General features: G+C 38.7%; 1 protein-coding gene and 1 long non-coding RNA gene across 4 annotated transcripts in view; one reads left to right on the top strand and one right to left on the bottom strand.

The window, feature by feature from the left end:
• Nucleotides 1–4,801, top strand: part of LOC125289805 (fibronectin-like) — a 60,635-nt gene extending 55,834 nt beyond the window's left edge. For all 3 annotated transcript variants that reach the window (XM_048236812.1, XM_048236814.1, XM_048236811.1), the window contains exons 14-16: nt 2,811–2,844; nt 3,269–3,314; nt 4,272–4,801. The gene's annotated coding sequence lies outside the window, so the exon portion shown is untranslated. The remainder of the gene's footprint in view (nt 1–2,810; nt 2,845–3,268; nt 3,315–4,271) is intronic.
• A 9,713-nt stretch (nt 4,802–14,514) lies between these two features.
• Nucleotides 14,515–15,252, bottom strand: LOC125289904. The gene is made up of 3 exons (XR_007192717.1): nt 15,207–15,252; nt 14,849–14,899; nt 14,515–14,698 (listed from the first exon to the last, which is right to left on the bottom strand). It is a non-coding gene; the product is annotated as an uncharacterized LOC125289904 (long non-coding RNA).
• Nucleotides 15,253–16,016: the final 764 nt, after the last annotated feature.

Raw genomic sequence — 16,016 nt, 5'->3', positions numbered from 1 at the left:
TGATAACCATATATAGAAAACAACAAGTAGCCTAGTTGCGTGCCTGCGTGCGTATTCTCTCTCTCCTGCTCAAACAAAATGTGTGCGCGTTAATTTTGATAACGTGTTCACTAACTTCAATAGAAAATTGTAAATTGTAGCCTGATGGCATGCAGGTAATGGGATACTGTCCATAGTTGGGAAGGTATGGTGGGCCAATTTGGTGTGAAAACACACACACACGGGAAATTTTCTCTTGTTGTTGAGTATCCTGATGGTACGCACAGTGCGTACGGACGTACACCTGCAGGTGTTTTTGTTATCAAACGTCGAACGCATGGCGCAACAAGGTGTTCCTAGGTTTCTTAATCAGTCATGGGTGTGTTTGGGGCGTAACATAATTTAAACCAATGAGAATGACATCTGTCATTCCCTTTAACGGCGCAATGTGTGATGTTAAATAAATGCATTGGTATTTTGACATTCAACAGTGCATTTGAAGGAGGCTGCTTACGAGACCGTATGGAATAGTCATTCCACTAAACCATGCTTTACTAAAACCTAGCATAGCCTTCACGCATTTGCACTCCTCTATTATTTAAACTCATTGGCAAAGTGAAACTAACTTCACCATGGTGTCAGTCAACGAGACAGTAAACAAGACAGTTATATGCAGTTATTTTCATTATTGACTGACAATGGGTTACCATCGAAAACATTGGCTGGAAAAAGCAACACTTAACCTAATATTGCTCAAATGACTGAATAAAAAACATTAATCCTGCAGAAGAGTTGCTTATATGATGTGACCGTGCGTCTTCAGCTGTGCTCTATACGTGTCTCTCGCCTCTAATCACTTTTAACCGTCATTACCAATTTGCAAATGATGGTGAATAACTACTCATCACGAGATGTACAGTATTTCGTAATATCTTTATTCTAATTATGTTTCCCATTGTAATCGTACAATTTTAATGTTTTTCATGGACATGCGCTGGTATGCTTTCATGGATGATAGAAGGACAGTGCGTTGTGCACCCGCCAATATGACTGTTGACAATGCGCTCTTAAAATAACATATAAACAACTCGCCATAGACTTCTGACCAGGTGTACAATAGCGATTTTTAGACAATGTGCCAGGCCACTCCCTAAGTTGTTAATTGCCACACCCCTGGGCGCATTGTTTAACCACGGCGTTAACTTAAATAGGTTAACGTCACTCTAAATTTGCATTCAAGCAAGCAAAACGATGATTTGAATACATCTGTTTCACTGGAAGGGCAAGGGGGTAACAACAGGACAACACAGAGACAGGCCAGATAGCAGGACTAATGTTATGAGAGTATTACAGTAATATGGGATATTCTACGGGAAAATATTAAAACAGCAAGACAGCGGTAGGGGTGGACAATATGGACAAAAAATAATATCTCGATATTTTTTGTGATTTTGACGATAACGATAATTAGTCGATATCCTTTAAAGAATTGTTTTTGTTAGTCTGAGTTACTTTATAGCTCATTCTTTATGAATAGCATCATTACAATAATAACCAATACCCTAACCTGTGACTTTTTAACCAAATCAACCAATGCATTGTCACTCTATGACACATTTCCAATTCTGCCCCCACTTGTGTGTGTGGCAATGACATGGTCTAGCCAACTACATTAGAGAAGATGAATAGGCCTAACAGTTTCCCAAGAGAAAATCTGAAGCTGAAGTTCCTTTCCAACCTTTGCATAGGATTCACTGTAAAACTAAGCAGACCAACAGAGTACATCTCAGTTATTTCCTTCGATGTTTAGTTTAAGAGCAATCATAGGCTAGCATTTCAAGTTACAGAATAGAAACAAATGCGTTAGCTTATGGCTAATGTATATGAGAAATCCCATAGAGATGCTAACGGTTAGCATAATTGGTAACCGTAGATATTTAGAGCGAACTTCAGTCCATTTACAAAAGAGTTACATGAGAATAGTTCTTTGCAGCTAGGGTCTTTTCCCATAGGCTTTTCCTGCATACAGCTCCTGGGAATGTATGAGTCTTCAATGCGTGATTTTGAGCGTTTTTCCCCATAAGTAAATTTAAATACTCAATAATGTAAATTTGCGCATGGTTAAAACAACAATCACGATATTATCGCAGACGATATATATTGCCCACCCCTAGACAGCGGGGGGGGGGTGCTGCTCAATGCATCAGTATTTTGACAGTCAACGGCGCATTTGAAGGAGGCTGCTTGCGAGACCGTATGAAATAGTCATTCCACTAAACCTAGCATAGCCTTCACGCATTTGCACTCGTCTATTATTGTGTTGAGATCTTGGTAAAATAACAAGTTAATTCCCTAATGATGACGTCAAATCTTTCAAAAGTTATATAAATAGTGTGGCTCTTTTCTTTGTCAACTACTACTCTAACAACATTGTGGTGTCAAAACGTTAGTATGTTTGGTTTGCACTAAGTAAAGACTACCAGTTTTATTAATCTGTGTGCTCCAGTCTGTTTTCTTTGTTTTAAATGAGGTTCAGGAGTTCAGACACCGCACTTACACAATCACACTCCATACAATTGGGGGCACTGGTTTCCCTTTTCTTACTGAGGTGTGCAGTGAGGCCTATGGATTGGCAGGCAGACAGGATTGTATAAACCTTGTTTTGTTTAGTTGTTGGGACTTTGCTTTACCTTTTAAAACCTGAACTGTGGACTAACAGGGAGCTTGGGCTGTCTGACTAAGTGGATTTCAGAGCTTAGGTTGGTATGAATAAGTGCTTAACAAAACAAAACCTTTCTGTTTGATATATCTTAATTTATATTTCCCTGTAGTTCCCACAAATGGCAGCACAAAATGAACAAAACTGTAAGTAACCTCTAGATGTGAAGTTGTAAAAATGTTGTTTATGTTTTATTATTTGACTATTGAGGAAATACAGCTTCGGTTTGAGTTTGTGACTGACCATTCTCTGTATTACCTCTATTTAATTATTTGGACCATGGTTATTTAACCAATTATGTGGTAAAATGCTAACTCTGTCTTGTACATAATTTGACAAAAATTCTACTCACCTTTGGTGTTTCTGTAAGAACCTAGAGGCCTATTTTAATCTACACCTACCCAAGATCAATTTTGTTTTACATTTTAAACTAATCTCAAACTCATATTTTCCCACTGTATTTATACCATATCCTTATGGTTGTTTCCAGATGTACTCTTTAGTTTTAAGGGAACCTTAAATCAGGGCTATGTTTATGTTTAGTTTCAGCATGTTTTTCCCTACCCACAGATTCCATGCCTGGTGCATCATTCAGAAATGTTATGTCCTACTTCAGGTAAGAATTGTTTGGGGCATGAAAGATGGGGATGTGCCACTAAGATTAGTAAACAATACACTGAGACATAACTCAGGTAGTGTATCCAGTTGTTGGAATCACATTGAGATGCATGGTTAAGTGTCACAGCGATCTGTGGTTGTGTTCCCTAAATTCTCTTACAGTAGGCCTACTCTTTTTTCTAGAGAAATTACTAATTGAGTGTTAATGAGCTCACAACTGATTCATTTGTAGCATTTGTTATTATTACCGGTAAGAGGAATATGACAGGTTAACCTAAATGAGATTTTGTTGTCTATTGTTTTTGGAAGTTGAAATGGTGTAAATTTTAGGTACTAGGAACTGAATGGCATGTTGTCATGTCATACAGAATAGGGCCCACTGTTGTTTCAATTTGTTTGATGTACACAACAGCAGACACAGTGTTTCCTGCAGCGATTTACAGCTTATGCAGTCGCCTAAGCAACACATGCCTCCCGCCTATGTTGTCCAAAAACAAAATTTCACAGCTTTCATAGCTTTGCACTTTACGCAGCTTTCTTGCCCTGCTCTCTCTGTCTCTTTCTCTCCATGAACCTGCTCCTTCTCTGCATGCTGATAAATCCAAACATTCCTGAATTTGTACAATGTGTTGTTGGTGACACATAGAAGACAACTGGCTAAATATCTATTAAATCCAGTTAGAATTATTAGCAAGCTGTGTACATTTGTTCAAAACTGTTGCAGTCAGGTTGACTGTTTCCTGTGGGAAATGTAACGTAATATTTTGTCGAGTGGCCCTTATCGCCCAACTATGAATTGGCCTTTACTAAGTGATTCTGAACTCATATGTAACTATTATCAGTATAAATCCTGTCACACTTTTCATTACTGTTGGAAAAGGTCAACATATTTGTTCAGATGCAGCTGTGGTAATATTCAGTACTAAACTACTATTGTCTCCTCCCAATTTTGAAGGAAATGAAATGCCTGCAGGCCTGCCTACAGTGAATTAATTGATGCCTGATGTGCCTGATTTTAAGAAGCTTAATCTGTACCCAGGAGAACCCTGATGAGTTGATCGGTTGTGATTATAGTTCTAATCAAAGCAGAATAGTTTGTCATAAATGTAATAATAATAATATACAGTGTAGCCTAGCCACATGTTAAAAGGCTTAGCAATGCATGTGAAATTGCATCTACAGTGAATAATTTGTATTTGGTAAATGTGCACTGCTGAACTATTGTATTCCACTTGCCAATTCTGACTATGTGTACTGTATCTACATAACCTGTTGAAAAGATAAGTGATAGTTGCCCTTGTTTTTCCCCCTTAGCATTTAATGGGTACCTTCATCAGTTGTGCCAATAATGAAAAGACTGCAAGGGTTGCCTGCCAAGTTTATATATTATGTTAATCCATTATTTAATAAGCAAAGATATAATATAGCCTAGTACATATTATTTCGACATGAATGTTAATCTAAAAGTGGTAAATGCTACTTTTAAATGTTTTTTTTGGATGTGGTGTTATGTAGAATAAAGAAAAACATGGAATAAAATTTGTTTTCTGTTTCTCTTTTTATTACTGCAGCAGCTTGAAATGATGCAGTAATACTTCTTGGTTAAATCAGTTTGACTGTTATGTTAACATTAGCATAGTGTGTAGTATAGTAAAGTACAGAGCTTCCAATATGTTGATTATATATTGTAATGATCTGAGCCTAGCTGTTCATGACTGTGCTCCCATGATGCTGTGCAGTGTGTGTATGTGTGTAATGTTCATGTTCTAAACCAGGTGGGTTGACCACGTTGTATGTCCTGTCTGTTGTGTTTATGTTTGTAGCTGGTTACATTGTTCATAACTAGGGTTGATTGGTGTGTGTTTTAGATACAGCCTAAGATAGATGTTTAGTGCTGGAATTGTGTGTTCGTGTGTTTTGGGTGCATAACCAATAAAAACCATTCTGAAACAACCTTGCAGTTTGTCACAATATGTTTTACCAGGGACGTGCACAGGGATTTTGAGGGGCAGTTGCTCTGACCTGAAAAAAAGGGCACCCGAACGACCCCGTGATAGTAGGCATTAACCATTTTGAATAAAATAATTAATGTGATGCATTGCTTCCATCATTCATTCTTCTTGCTAAAACGAAATGTGAGAAACTAACTTCAGCAGACATGTAGCTTAGTTTGCCTAATGCCTACCAAAAAAATAGTAGGCCTAGTCTAAGCTATGTGATAACGGGCTACTTGTCTGCAATCTGTCTGATTATTCAGGCTAAACGTGGCAAACTCAGCCTGGATTTATTAAGATTTTAATTTATTTCATAAAACTTGATGATGATCGTTCGTTTGTTATAGCCTACATCACAAACTCACCTTTTCCGACAACGTTGAGTCGTTTCACCCGAGAACCGCGACAATCTCCTTCTAGGGCCGCTCATGCAGGCTCAGCTGAGGTGCCGGTGTTATACGGTAACTGGCTTTCATGTTAACTGGCTGGACTATTTACTTTGCCTCTGGAGTTAACGTAACCGCCCCCTTCTTTTGCAGGTGTGTTCAGATGATTTAGCCTCCGATACCTGGTCGCAGATTCGTCTGTTTAACTGAAGTTCAAATAGAAATGTTTGTGATGCTCCACTTTGTTGTTTAATAAAGCTTTACAACATGTCGATGCGTTGGAAGTGTCAGGTTGTCTGTAGTAGGCTAGGCTAGATGCGCTGGACCATGAATATGCCACCAAATAATTAAAACTAAATAAACTCCACGTGGGTCTCGAACCGCTACTAAATTAAGCTGCTTGTATGATAACCTGATTCCAACCTGCTTGCGCCACTAACTAGCTGACACTTTTCAGCGAAATTGCATATATTAGTGCAGGTCGATATGTAGCAAAAAAAAGGTGTTTGGAACATTTCATATAGATTTTTGCAAATTATGTTTTTTCACTTCTTCAGACCCTATAGTTTGCAAAACTACCTGTTTCCAATTTTTTCCCAGACTGCACAGGTCCAAAATCCAAGATGGCGGATATATCACCAAAAATTGCAAATAATCGCCTTTTCAAACATTTTAAATGGATATATGTTAGGTATTATCATTATATACATACATTTTCTAATAAAATTGAATGACTTAGGTAATAAATATGACCATGGGTGACATGAGATGTCATGATTATCAGTCAGTGATATGTGTAACCACCATTATGCTATTTATTGGCATACCCGGAAAAACACATTGACTGATTAAAAGTTTCCTTCACATAACCTAATAATCATTTGAATTAAAGTAATGTTCTGCACTCACCACAATAGATTAGATTAGATTAGATTCAACTTCATTGTCATTGCAGAGTACAGTATGAAGACAATGAAATGTGGTTTGCGTCTAACCAGAAGTGCAAAAAAAAAGAAAAGTGCAATGTGATATACAAAGTATAGACAGGTGATAGACAGGTCAAGAAATGTAGTGCAGTGTAGACAGTAGTATACAGTTGATTTATATAAGGTAGAGAGGTTTAGAGTAATATAAATATGTGCAGTGTATGTTAGCAGTTACTTTATGAGAGCAGAATAAATATGGCTATGTAATGTGAACAATGTATAAACAACATACATTGGGGGTCTGCCTCCTTGTTGTCCCTGTCAAGATTGCTATGGTCATTGGACACCTCAACAGGCACAGGCAAGGAGGCATTGGTGGGGTGGCTTTGTAGGTTGGTTTTCAACCAGGATGCAGAGCTAGAGTTCAGCTCCAGGAAAGCTTCCTCTGAACCTGCTGTGCGCCTTATGCAAGCATCACTTGCCCTGGATGGCCTCAATGGAGGGGAGTGAGGAACCAGTGATGCGTTGGCCAGTTTTCACCACCCTCTGCAATGCTTTTTTCGATTAGTGGGCAGAGCAGTTGCCATACCAAACTGTGACACAGTTGGTAAGGATACGCTTGATGGTGCAGGGGTAGAAGTTCACCATGATCTGAGGAGGCGGTGGACCTTCTTTAGCCTCCTCAGATAGAAAGCTTCCTGAAGTCCACAATGAGCTCTTTGGTCTTCAATAATTCTGTTAACAGGACTTGCAGGAAATTGTGGGAACATATGAATTTGTTGATTATATGCAAGCCTAATGCTGCCCACTACAGCTAAGTCTGCCTTCATCCATGAATTGTGACTGGTTTCAGAAACAGCATCATCTGAACAATCTACAGAGAGTAGCTCAGTGCAATTAACACACGCATTGGATAGCATCTTAATGGCTGTTGTGCAGGAGATGGTTGTCAGGAAAAGTGACATAAACTGTTGCTAAGATCTGGCAGAATGCTTCTTTGAAAATGTTGAAAGTGAGGCACGAGGCTACAATGACATATAGGCTACTTATTATTTAACAACTATACCATCACAAACTCCATGAAAGACAGGACGAGACAGGTCGATACAATGGGAAAAAGCTCATGATAAGGGATACAAAATACAAGACTACACCAATCAAAGACTTTAAAGCTTTCTGGGATCGAAGGAAGCCAAAGCCAACCTCGTCCTCTACCTTGCTCATAAAGCTGTTGAACTATGTAAACTGCCAGTCACAGTTCACACACACAAAGGTGGCAGTAGCAGTAAGTCATTTTGGCAAAACCCCACATATCTACCGCGTCCACACAGATGTCTTGGTGCTTGCCCTTCGCAGGGGTACCAGACATCAACAAAGACAGTCTTATTATTATGGGCACTGGAGAACGTCGACAAAAGATACATCTCAGCCTAGAAATCTTGACGCACCCTAGCAGCAGCAAATGTAATTTCTAGCCAGGGTAGTCTAGCAACTCTCCGTTGGCTTGTGAGGTGGAAAAACCAAACTTCGGTCCAGCCAATCACATCGTGCATAGAGTCGGTGGACCTATCAGGTATCCTATTGTATCCTTTCATGAAATTGAAAGACAACCATTTGTCCCGCCATTTACTGTTTATCCCGTGGGAAAGGAAAGGTTTCTGTTTCAAGTCAAACAAGTCATGATGATGTCATTAACACACTTTGTAGGCTTGTAGTAGGTCCTCATCCATCTCCAGACGTGTTAGCTGGATGTGAGAAATTTGTGTGTCAGCTCCTCAAAACATGGTTTTCAAACAGCTAAAGCCCTTCAGTGGAACTCGGGAACTAGGGAAATCCCATCCCTATGATTGTCCTACCATCGTCTATTGCTGTCCCCATGCTCGGATTCCTACCCGCGCAGCCTAGAGACCCACTACTTGCCCGATGACAACTCCTAATCCCTATGGACAATTCATCCCCTACACTGGACTATTTGAACTTAACACTAAATAGGATTCATGCATTATCATACTGGTTATGTAACCATCTAACCACTTTGTAACATATACCTCAGGTGGCTCTAAATACCATGTTCTATTCTTTGTATATAGACCTTACTGTCCTGTAACTGACCCCAGGCAGATGGGTCAGGCCCTTGAGTCGTGGATCTGCTTAGGGTTTCATCCGATATGTTTCTCCAATTCTTGCAAGTTTTTCCTCGTCCCTGTTACTCATTAGCTCTGTCTAAATGTTTAACACTCTGTAAAGCGCCATGAGACATGGGTAATGTTTTGAAATTATAAGTGAAATTAAGTTGAAATTGAAATTCTGAGAGCACACAGGCAAACAAATGTTTGGGCACAAGATACAGTGCCTGCTCCAAAGATTCTTGACTCACAATCACTGGGATGGAGGCAAATTGTTGATGGGCAATGGGCTCCTGTTCTGTCAAAACTTCCACCAGCACCACAAGCTGTTGTGGAGCTTGTAAAGTGCTGTTGTCTTGCCAGCCAATGCAGTAGAAGGTGTTCTTGCAAGAGTAACAACTTACCATTCACACAACTTTGCAGGTGTGAAGGCTCTGAGGAGATGTGCACCAATATTAAAAAGACAGTGACAGTGGTGAGGATAAATACTTGAGTGACAATGTTTTGTTGAACTCTTCAATAATGAAACAAAATGCAGATTTTTTAAATGTTTTTCTATTTTTCCCATTTTTCTCCAAATTTCTTGGCAAATGATGCAATACATATTTTGTAAATAGTCTGTATCTCACTTGTCTACCTTATTATATGTATATTTATCAAAAAAATTGACCACTTTAAGCCTTTATATTATTTTTCTGCATATATTGTCCACCATCTTGAATTTTGGCACTGAAAATGAAGAAAAAAATTGGAAACAGGTTGTTTTGTATTCAATGGGGTCCTAGTAAGTAAAAAATCACCAGTTGCAAAAATCTATATGAACCGTTCCTAAAATTGCACGATTCCCCATACTATATGCCCTAGGTTAGGCTACTAGGCTAGTAAAAGAGGTCACCTATAGGCTGGGTCTCAAAGTACCGGCCCAGTTCCGGCCCGCGACTTGATGTCAAAATCATATGTAATTCGGCCCTTGAGGGTATTTTCAATTTTTGTTTTACCCCCACAATAATTATGTTAACACTATTCTTAGATGATAAAAGAAAACGTTTAATTTTAGAAAACAATTCCATTAAAAAAATACTTTGGCCTATTTTGAAAATGCAAAATAGCCTAATTGCAGAAGTGCGAGGGTGTGGAACAACACAAAGTTCATGACACTGCCGAAGACGACGATGACGATGAGGGAAAGTATGTCGCTTTCAAAATCTAAGAGAAAGGTGGAAAGCGAGCATAGACAGTTTCAAGAAAGATGGACATCACAATATTTTTTTGTTGAGTTCGGTGGAAATGCGATCTGCCTTATATGTTAAGAGAAACTAGCTGTTTGTAAGGAATACAATCTCAGGCATCATTATACCACTAAACACGGCGAGCATGATGAGAAATACAAGGGCGATGATGAAAGGAGACAACGAGTCGAGCAGCTACAAAAAGGACTACTATCCCAGCAAGAACTTTTCCACAAAGCCGGTAAGGACGCTGATGCTGCAGTTGAAGCAAGCTATGTGTTCAGTGAATTAATTGCCAAAGCGGGAAAACCATTCACTGAAGGGCAGTTTGTGAAGGACTGTATGTTGCGAGTTGCTGATATTCTCTGTCCCGAAAAGAGGATTCAAAAGCGTATTCAAAAACGTTTCTCTATCAGCAAACACTGTGGCCGAGCGGATTAATGGACTGTCGGGTAACATATATGGACAGTTACAGAACAGAGCCTGCAGTTTAATTGCGTAGGCCTACTCTGTTGCGCTTGATGAAAGTAGGCTACTGGCAACAGACACTGCTCAGCTAGCAATTTTCGTCAGGTGTGTTGATGACAAGTTTGAGATGACCGAAGAGTTTCTGAGTTTGTGTCCAATGTATGGCCGTACCACAGCAAAAGACATATTTCAGCAGCTGTGCGGTGCGATTGAGCGGCTTGCATGGTGTGCCGTGGAACAGACTTGTGGGCATTACCACCGATGGAGCACCGTCCATGACCGGCAGGAAAAACGGACTTTGTAGCGCTGGTACAGTGAAAGTTAGAGGAAGAAGATGCTGATCCAGCTATTGCTCTGCACTGCATTATACATAAACATCAACTGTGTGCCAAATGCTTGAATTTTGAACATGTGATGTCTGTCGTCCTGAAATCATCTGTTATATATATCAGGTCCAGAGGTTTACAACACCGCCAGTTCCGGGCCTTTTTGGAAGACCTTGAGACATCGTATGGTGATGTGCTGTACTTTACTGAGGTGCGCTGGCTAAGCAGGGGAAACGTCTTGAGGAATTTTTTGAATTAAGAGCTGAAGTGAAGACATTCATGGAAAATGGCAGGCTGGATATTCCAGAGCTTGATGATCCAAAATGGATAATGGATTTGGCATTCCTTGTTGACATAACACAAGAACTAAACATCCTGAACCTAAAGCTGCAGGGCCCTGCTCAGCTCATTACAACAGCCTATGAGAGTGTGAAAGCTTTCACCACAAAACTGAGATTGTGGAAAACCCAACTGTCTGCAGCAAACCTCTGTCATTTTGCTGCATGCAGGTCTTTGGTGGAAGAGGGCACAGCTTTCAGTGCAGAGTGCGAATTACCCCACCATAAATGGGGGGTACTGCTCCTTCACTTCTTCTATGACCATCATGGCCCACTACCATATCAATCCTCATCGTGATCGCCAAGTGCAACATGTTGTGCAACACACATATCGGAACTCCCCTATTACTGCCCCCACATACACAGCACATTGTCTTCAGGATCTTCTCCAACACACATCCAATGGTATGGTCCATAATAGGGGTGTCTGAAATCGCTTTACATTAAAATGGTCCTATGATACTTTTCACAATATCAGAAAAATTATCTGACCCCCAAAACTGATACGAACTATGTTTCAGTGGTGATGAAGATGGAGATGTCTCTGCTATTGAAAACCTACAGCAAGAGTTTGATGAACGTTTTGCGGACTTTAAGGTACACTGTGACACCTTTCAGCTATTTGCAGACCCCTTCTCAGCTGATGTGGAGAGTGTCCCCAGTGTTTTGCAAAATTAACTTATTGACTTGCAGTGCAACAGTGAACTAAAAGCTAAATTCAGAGAGGCACAGGGAAAAGCAGACAAGATTGGAACTTTTCTGAGAGAGCTGCTTCCATCATTCCCAGAGCTGTCCAGAGTTTTCAGTCATGTATTGTGCCTTTTTGGAAGTACACATATGTGTGAGAAATTGTTCTCAACAATGAACTTTACCAAAAACAAGTACAGATGCCCATCTTGAAGCTGTACTCAGAGTTTCAACTGCAACGTCCATTAGAGCAAATGTGACTCAACTTTCTGAGCACAAGCGCTGCCAAGTATCTGGCAAGAAATAAAGCACAGGCTCAAAACTGATTGTTTGTTGAGGGCAATACAATAAGTTAAAATAAATAGTTTACAGTTAAACAGTTAAAATGTGGATACAAATTCATGTTTGAGAGTGTTGTTTGTTGTGTTATAAGAGGTAGCCTAATGCATTCTGGTATTTCATTTATCAGTTCCTTGCCAGGTTTAAATAAGTCATGAGAAAATATTTTTATTTGGTGCTTATATTATTGGTATATGGTGCTTATTTTTTTGGTTGTTTTTATAATTTGTATTAATATTTATTTTAGCATTATTTTTTTTATTTATAATATTTTATTTATTTACATGCTAGCACATGTGTCTAAAAGACTTGCACTTTCTGTTTGCTGTATTACACAATGAGACAGTGTAGTATTTGAAAAAAAAACACTGCATTTTCAGAAATATCCGTTCTTTTGTATTATTATTGAACACTGTGGCCCTCCAGTCAGATGAAAATGGCAGAAGTGGCCCCCGGCTCATTTGAGTTTGAGACCCCTGGTTTAACAGGTTAACACAGCAGGTTATGGTAACTGGCTACTGTGTTATCTTGCAACGTTTCCCAAGCCGTTTACTTAGGCCTTTAAAGTAGGCTACTCTAACATGGTTAAGTTTACAAACGTTTCACTGATTGCTGCCAGGCTGTGGCCGCCTCTACTTGAAGTGTCTCTAACACAGGATTTTAAACGCCAGCAAATAAATAAATAAATAAAGTTCAACTATGAGATTCGAACTCGAATGACAAAACAATAATCTGCATATTAACCTAATGCATATCACAACTGACCACCGCTCTGGTTAGTAATCTGTGTTGCCTCTTGCCTGACAATTTTGTATCCACTAGTCCAGTCTATGCGTTCTATAATTCAGTTCAATGAAACACACGCATTGAAACGCACACTGCAACGTGCAGGAGAAGTCTACCGTTTCCACATTTTACACAACATTTGTGCACTGCGAGTCACTCACAAGATGTAGGCCTAGGCTATTTACGTTCGTGTTTCTGACATGTTAACATAAGTTTGAGGTGAATTGGATTTATATTTTAATAATTTCTCTCTTCTCAAGTGACAATGTGGCGCAACAGGTTGATGCGGTATTAAAAAGCTCATTTTACGCTAGTCTAGCCCAGTGCCCGCGAGGGCCCCCTAGGAGGTGCCAGGGGGGCCTCAGCAAGTTGCAAGGAAAAATAAAAGCAACAAATACATTTTAAATATACCTATTACTATGAGGGTTGTTATACAATGCCATTAGAATAATTTGTCGCATATCTGAACATTATATTGTCCATGATGATGACTAGGAATAATAGTAGTGATAGCTCTCATAAGCAGAAAGCCCCAATGCAATTTTTACACACTGTATGCTCCATCGCAAAGTGCTTGTAGCTAAAATAATTATTAGAATTAACTTAATGTATTTTTATATTGGTTTAATAACACATCAAGGTTGTCCTTGGCCAGAACTTAGTGGTATTTGGGGGGCCTTGTTGTGGAAAAGTTTGGGAACCCCTGGTCTAGCCTACGGGTTCAATCCTTGCCATACAGTTTTTTTTTTTTATTTATACATTTTTAGACCAGCAATGCTTCCTCAATTTAGGCTGAAGATAGACTAGGTCACGGGCAGCCTGCAGCCAGTGAAAGAACCTATTAAGCCTAGGCTTTACTTTGAGGGTCTAAATGACTTGGGCAACGTTGCACGGTAGCCAGTTACCATGATTCACTGAGTTAACCTGCTACAAACACAATAACATACTAGGTGACCTCTATTACTTGTAGGCCTACATAAGTATGGCCAATTTGCTGAAACGTATCAGCTGGTAAGTGGCGCAAGCAGGTTGATGTAAGGATCATACAAGCAGTTTTATTTAGTACTGGTTCGAGACCCACAAGTTTATTTAGTTTTATTTATTTGGTGGCATATTCATGGTCCAGCGCATGTATATAGCCTAGCCTACTACAGACAACTTGACATGTCCAATGCCGACACATCGTGTTGTAATTAGATTAAATTCTCTGGTCCCAGATCTCCACTATTTTAAGCAAAGGGTTAGAACTATAGGCTACTCCCATACAGAAAAATAATATATTCACATATATGCAGCTTAAACATATTCCAGTATAAACACATCTATGTTAAATAAATATATTTACATCTATGTTAAATACATATATTTACATGTATGTATCAATATATTTCAAAATATAAGTAAATATAAATAAAGCAAATTAAATATATTTAAATATATGACACTAAGAAGCATGATCACATGACCCTTGATGACTATTCTGATCACGTGATCTATATATTTCAGACATATATTTCTCTAATATAGTTCATATTCTACTATGGTTTGATATTTTCCACATTGATCAATAAATATTTCACTATTGTGTTTACTTAAAATCAACCATAGTATCAGTATAAAGAGGAAGAAACACACAACACTTCTGTTATCTTTTATTCTATTTTATTGAAAATCTTTGTTTTTGTTATGGAACCTCAGTTCTGTCACTTTGGCATTTATTGCCTGGCCCAGCAATCTGGAGTGAGTGTCTGGCCTGGGAACTGCTTCAGGGTGGCCTCTGAATAAGGCATATACAAATAGAACATGCAAAATATTAGTGACGCAAATACAGATGCTAAAGTGCAGAAACACTGTTGTGTTATCACAATAATTGGAGATAAATACAAAGTGTGTTGGAGAGAAAGACATACAAATAAAATAAACTCACCAATTATCGTCTTAGTCCTCTCAGGGTCCAGGCATTCCCTCTAAGTGCCTCCTAAAAAATAGCACAATCAATTAGGACCTCAAATAGTTACAGTTTACTAACATAGAAAAGATCTATGATGGTGAGGCGAAAATGGGAAGCAGTCCACAGACAGCCTAACACTTTTAAATGAGACAACACAACTAATATATCATATACACAGAAGAGAGAAGCACACAGATACACACTGAAAGGGAAAGTTAGTTTCATCCTCAAATTTTTACTAAACTTGTACAACCAAGAAGCTGCTATTTCATTAAAGTTAAACATGTAAATTTTAATGTAAACGTTAACATCTGTATGAAAACACTCTACAAACCTTGTTGAATAAAAGCCTTCAGACTCACAACCTCCTCTTGGAGTGCCAGTATCGCCACCTCTTCACTGGGACACTCTATTCCGTGCATCACTTCGCGAAACAGTAACAGTGTTCCATACACCGCTTTTGGGTACGATTTAAACACACATTTTACACTGTATAACGTATATTTAAATTGTTTGATGTTGGTAGATTATGTAGTTAATGGATATATCTGTTGATCAATACGTGGTAAGGATTATTTTAGGATTTAGCTTAGATGTAGCTTAGCCTTTACCAGCAAGTCTTTTGGAGTAGTGTGAAACTAGCGACAGTAAAGAAAATTCCAATATGGCCGCCATTCGCGAATCATTCAAAATAAAAGTCAGAACATAGTCATTACTTTTTCAATGAAAAAGTAATGAATATGTTTAAAATATTAATTTAAAACTGTATTGTGTTACCAAAGGGAAAGTAAATTTAGAAAATAATTAAATAAGACATTTAAATCGAAAATACACATTAGAATGCTATATTTTTTCAACGTCAATATAATTAAACTGTGTGGATGTGAAAACAATAAGTTGTGCATATGTAAAAGGGGGGTGAAATGGAATCCTTATAACATGTACTTTCAGAATATATATAGATATTTATACCAAGTTAAGCCTTTGTAGGTACCAGGCCATACTAAGTGTGTACCGAAATCATATACTATAGGCCTGTCATTGGCCCACTGTTGAACTTCAAATTGTGTGGCTGTGAAAACAATAAGTTGTGCATATGTAAAAGTGGGGTGAAATGGAATCATTATAACATGTACTTTCAGAA

The sequence above is a fragment of the Alosa alosa genome, chromosome 24, assembly GCF_017589495.1.
Source record: "Alosa alosa isolate M-15738 ecotype Scorff River chromosome 24, AALO_Geno_1.1, whole genome shotgun sequence".
NCBI lineage: Eukaryota > Metazoa > Chordata > Actinopteri > Clupeiformes > Clupeidae > Alosa > Alosa alosa.
Note: the sequence above shows the minus strand (reverse complement) of the source record. Positions and strands in the feature narration are given on the sequence as shown.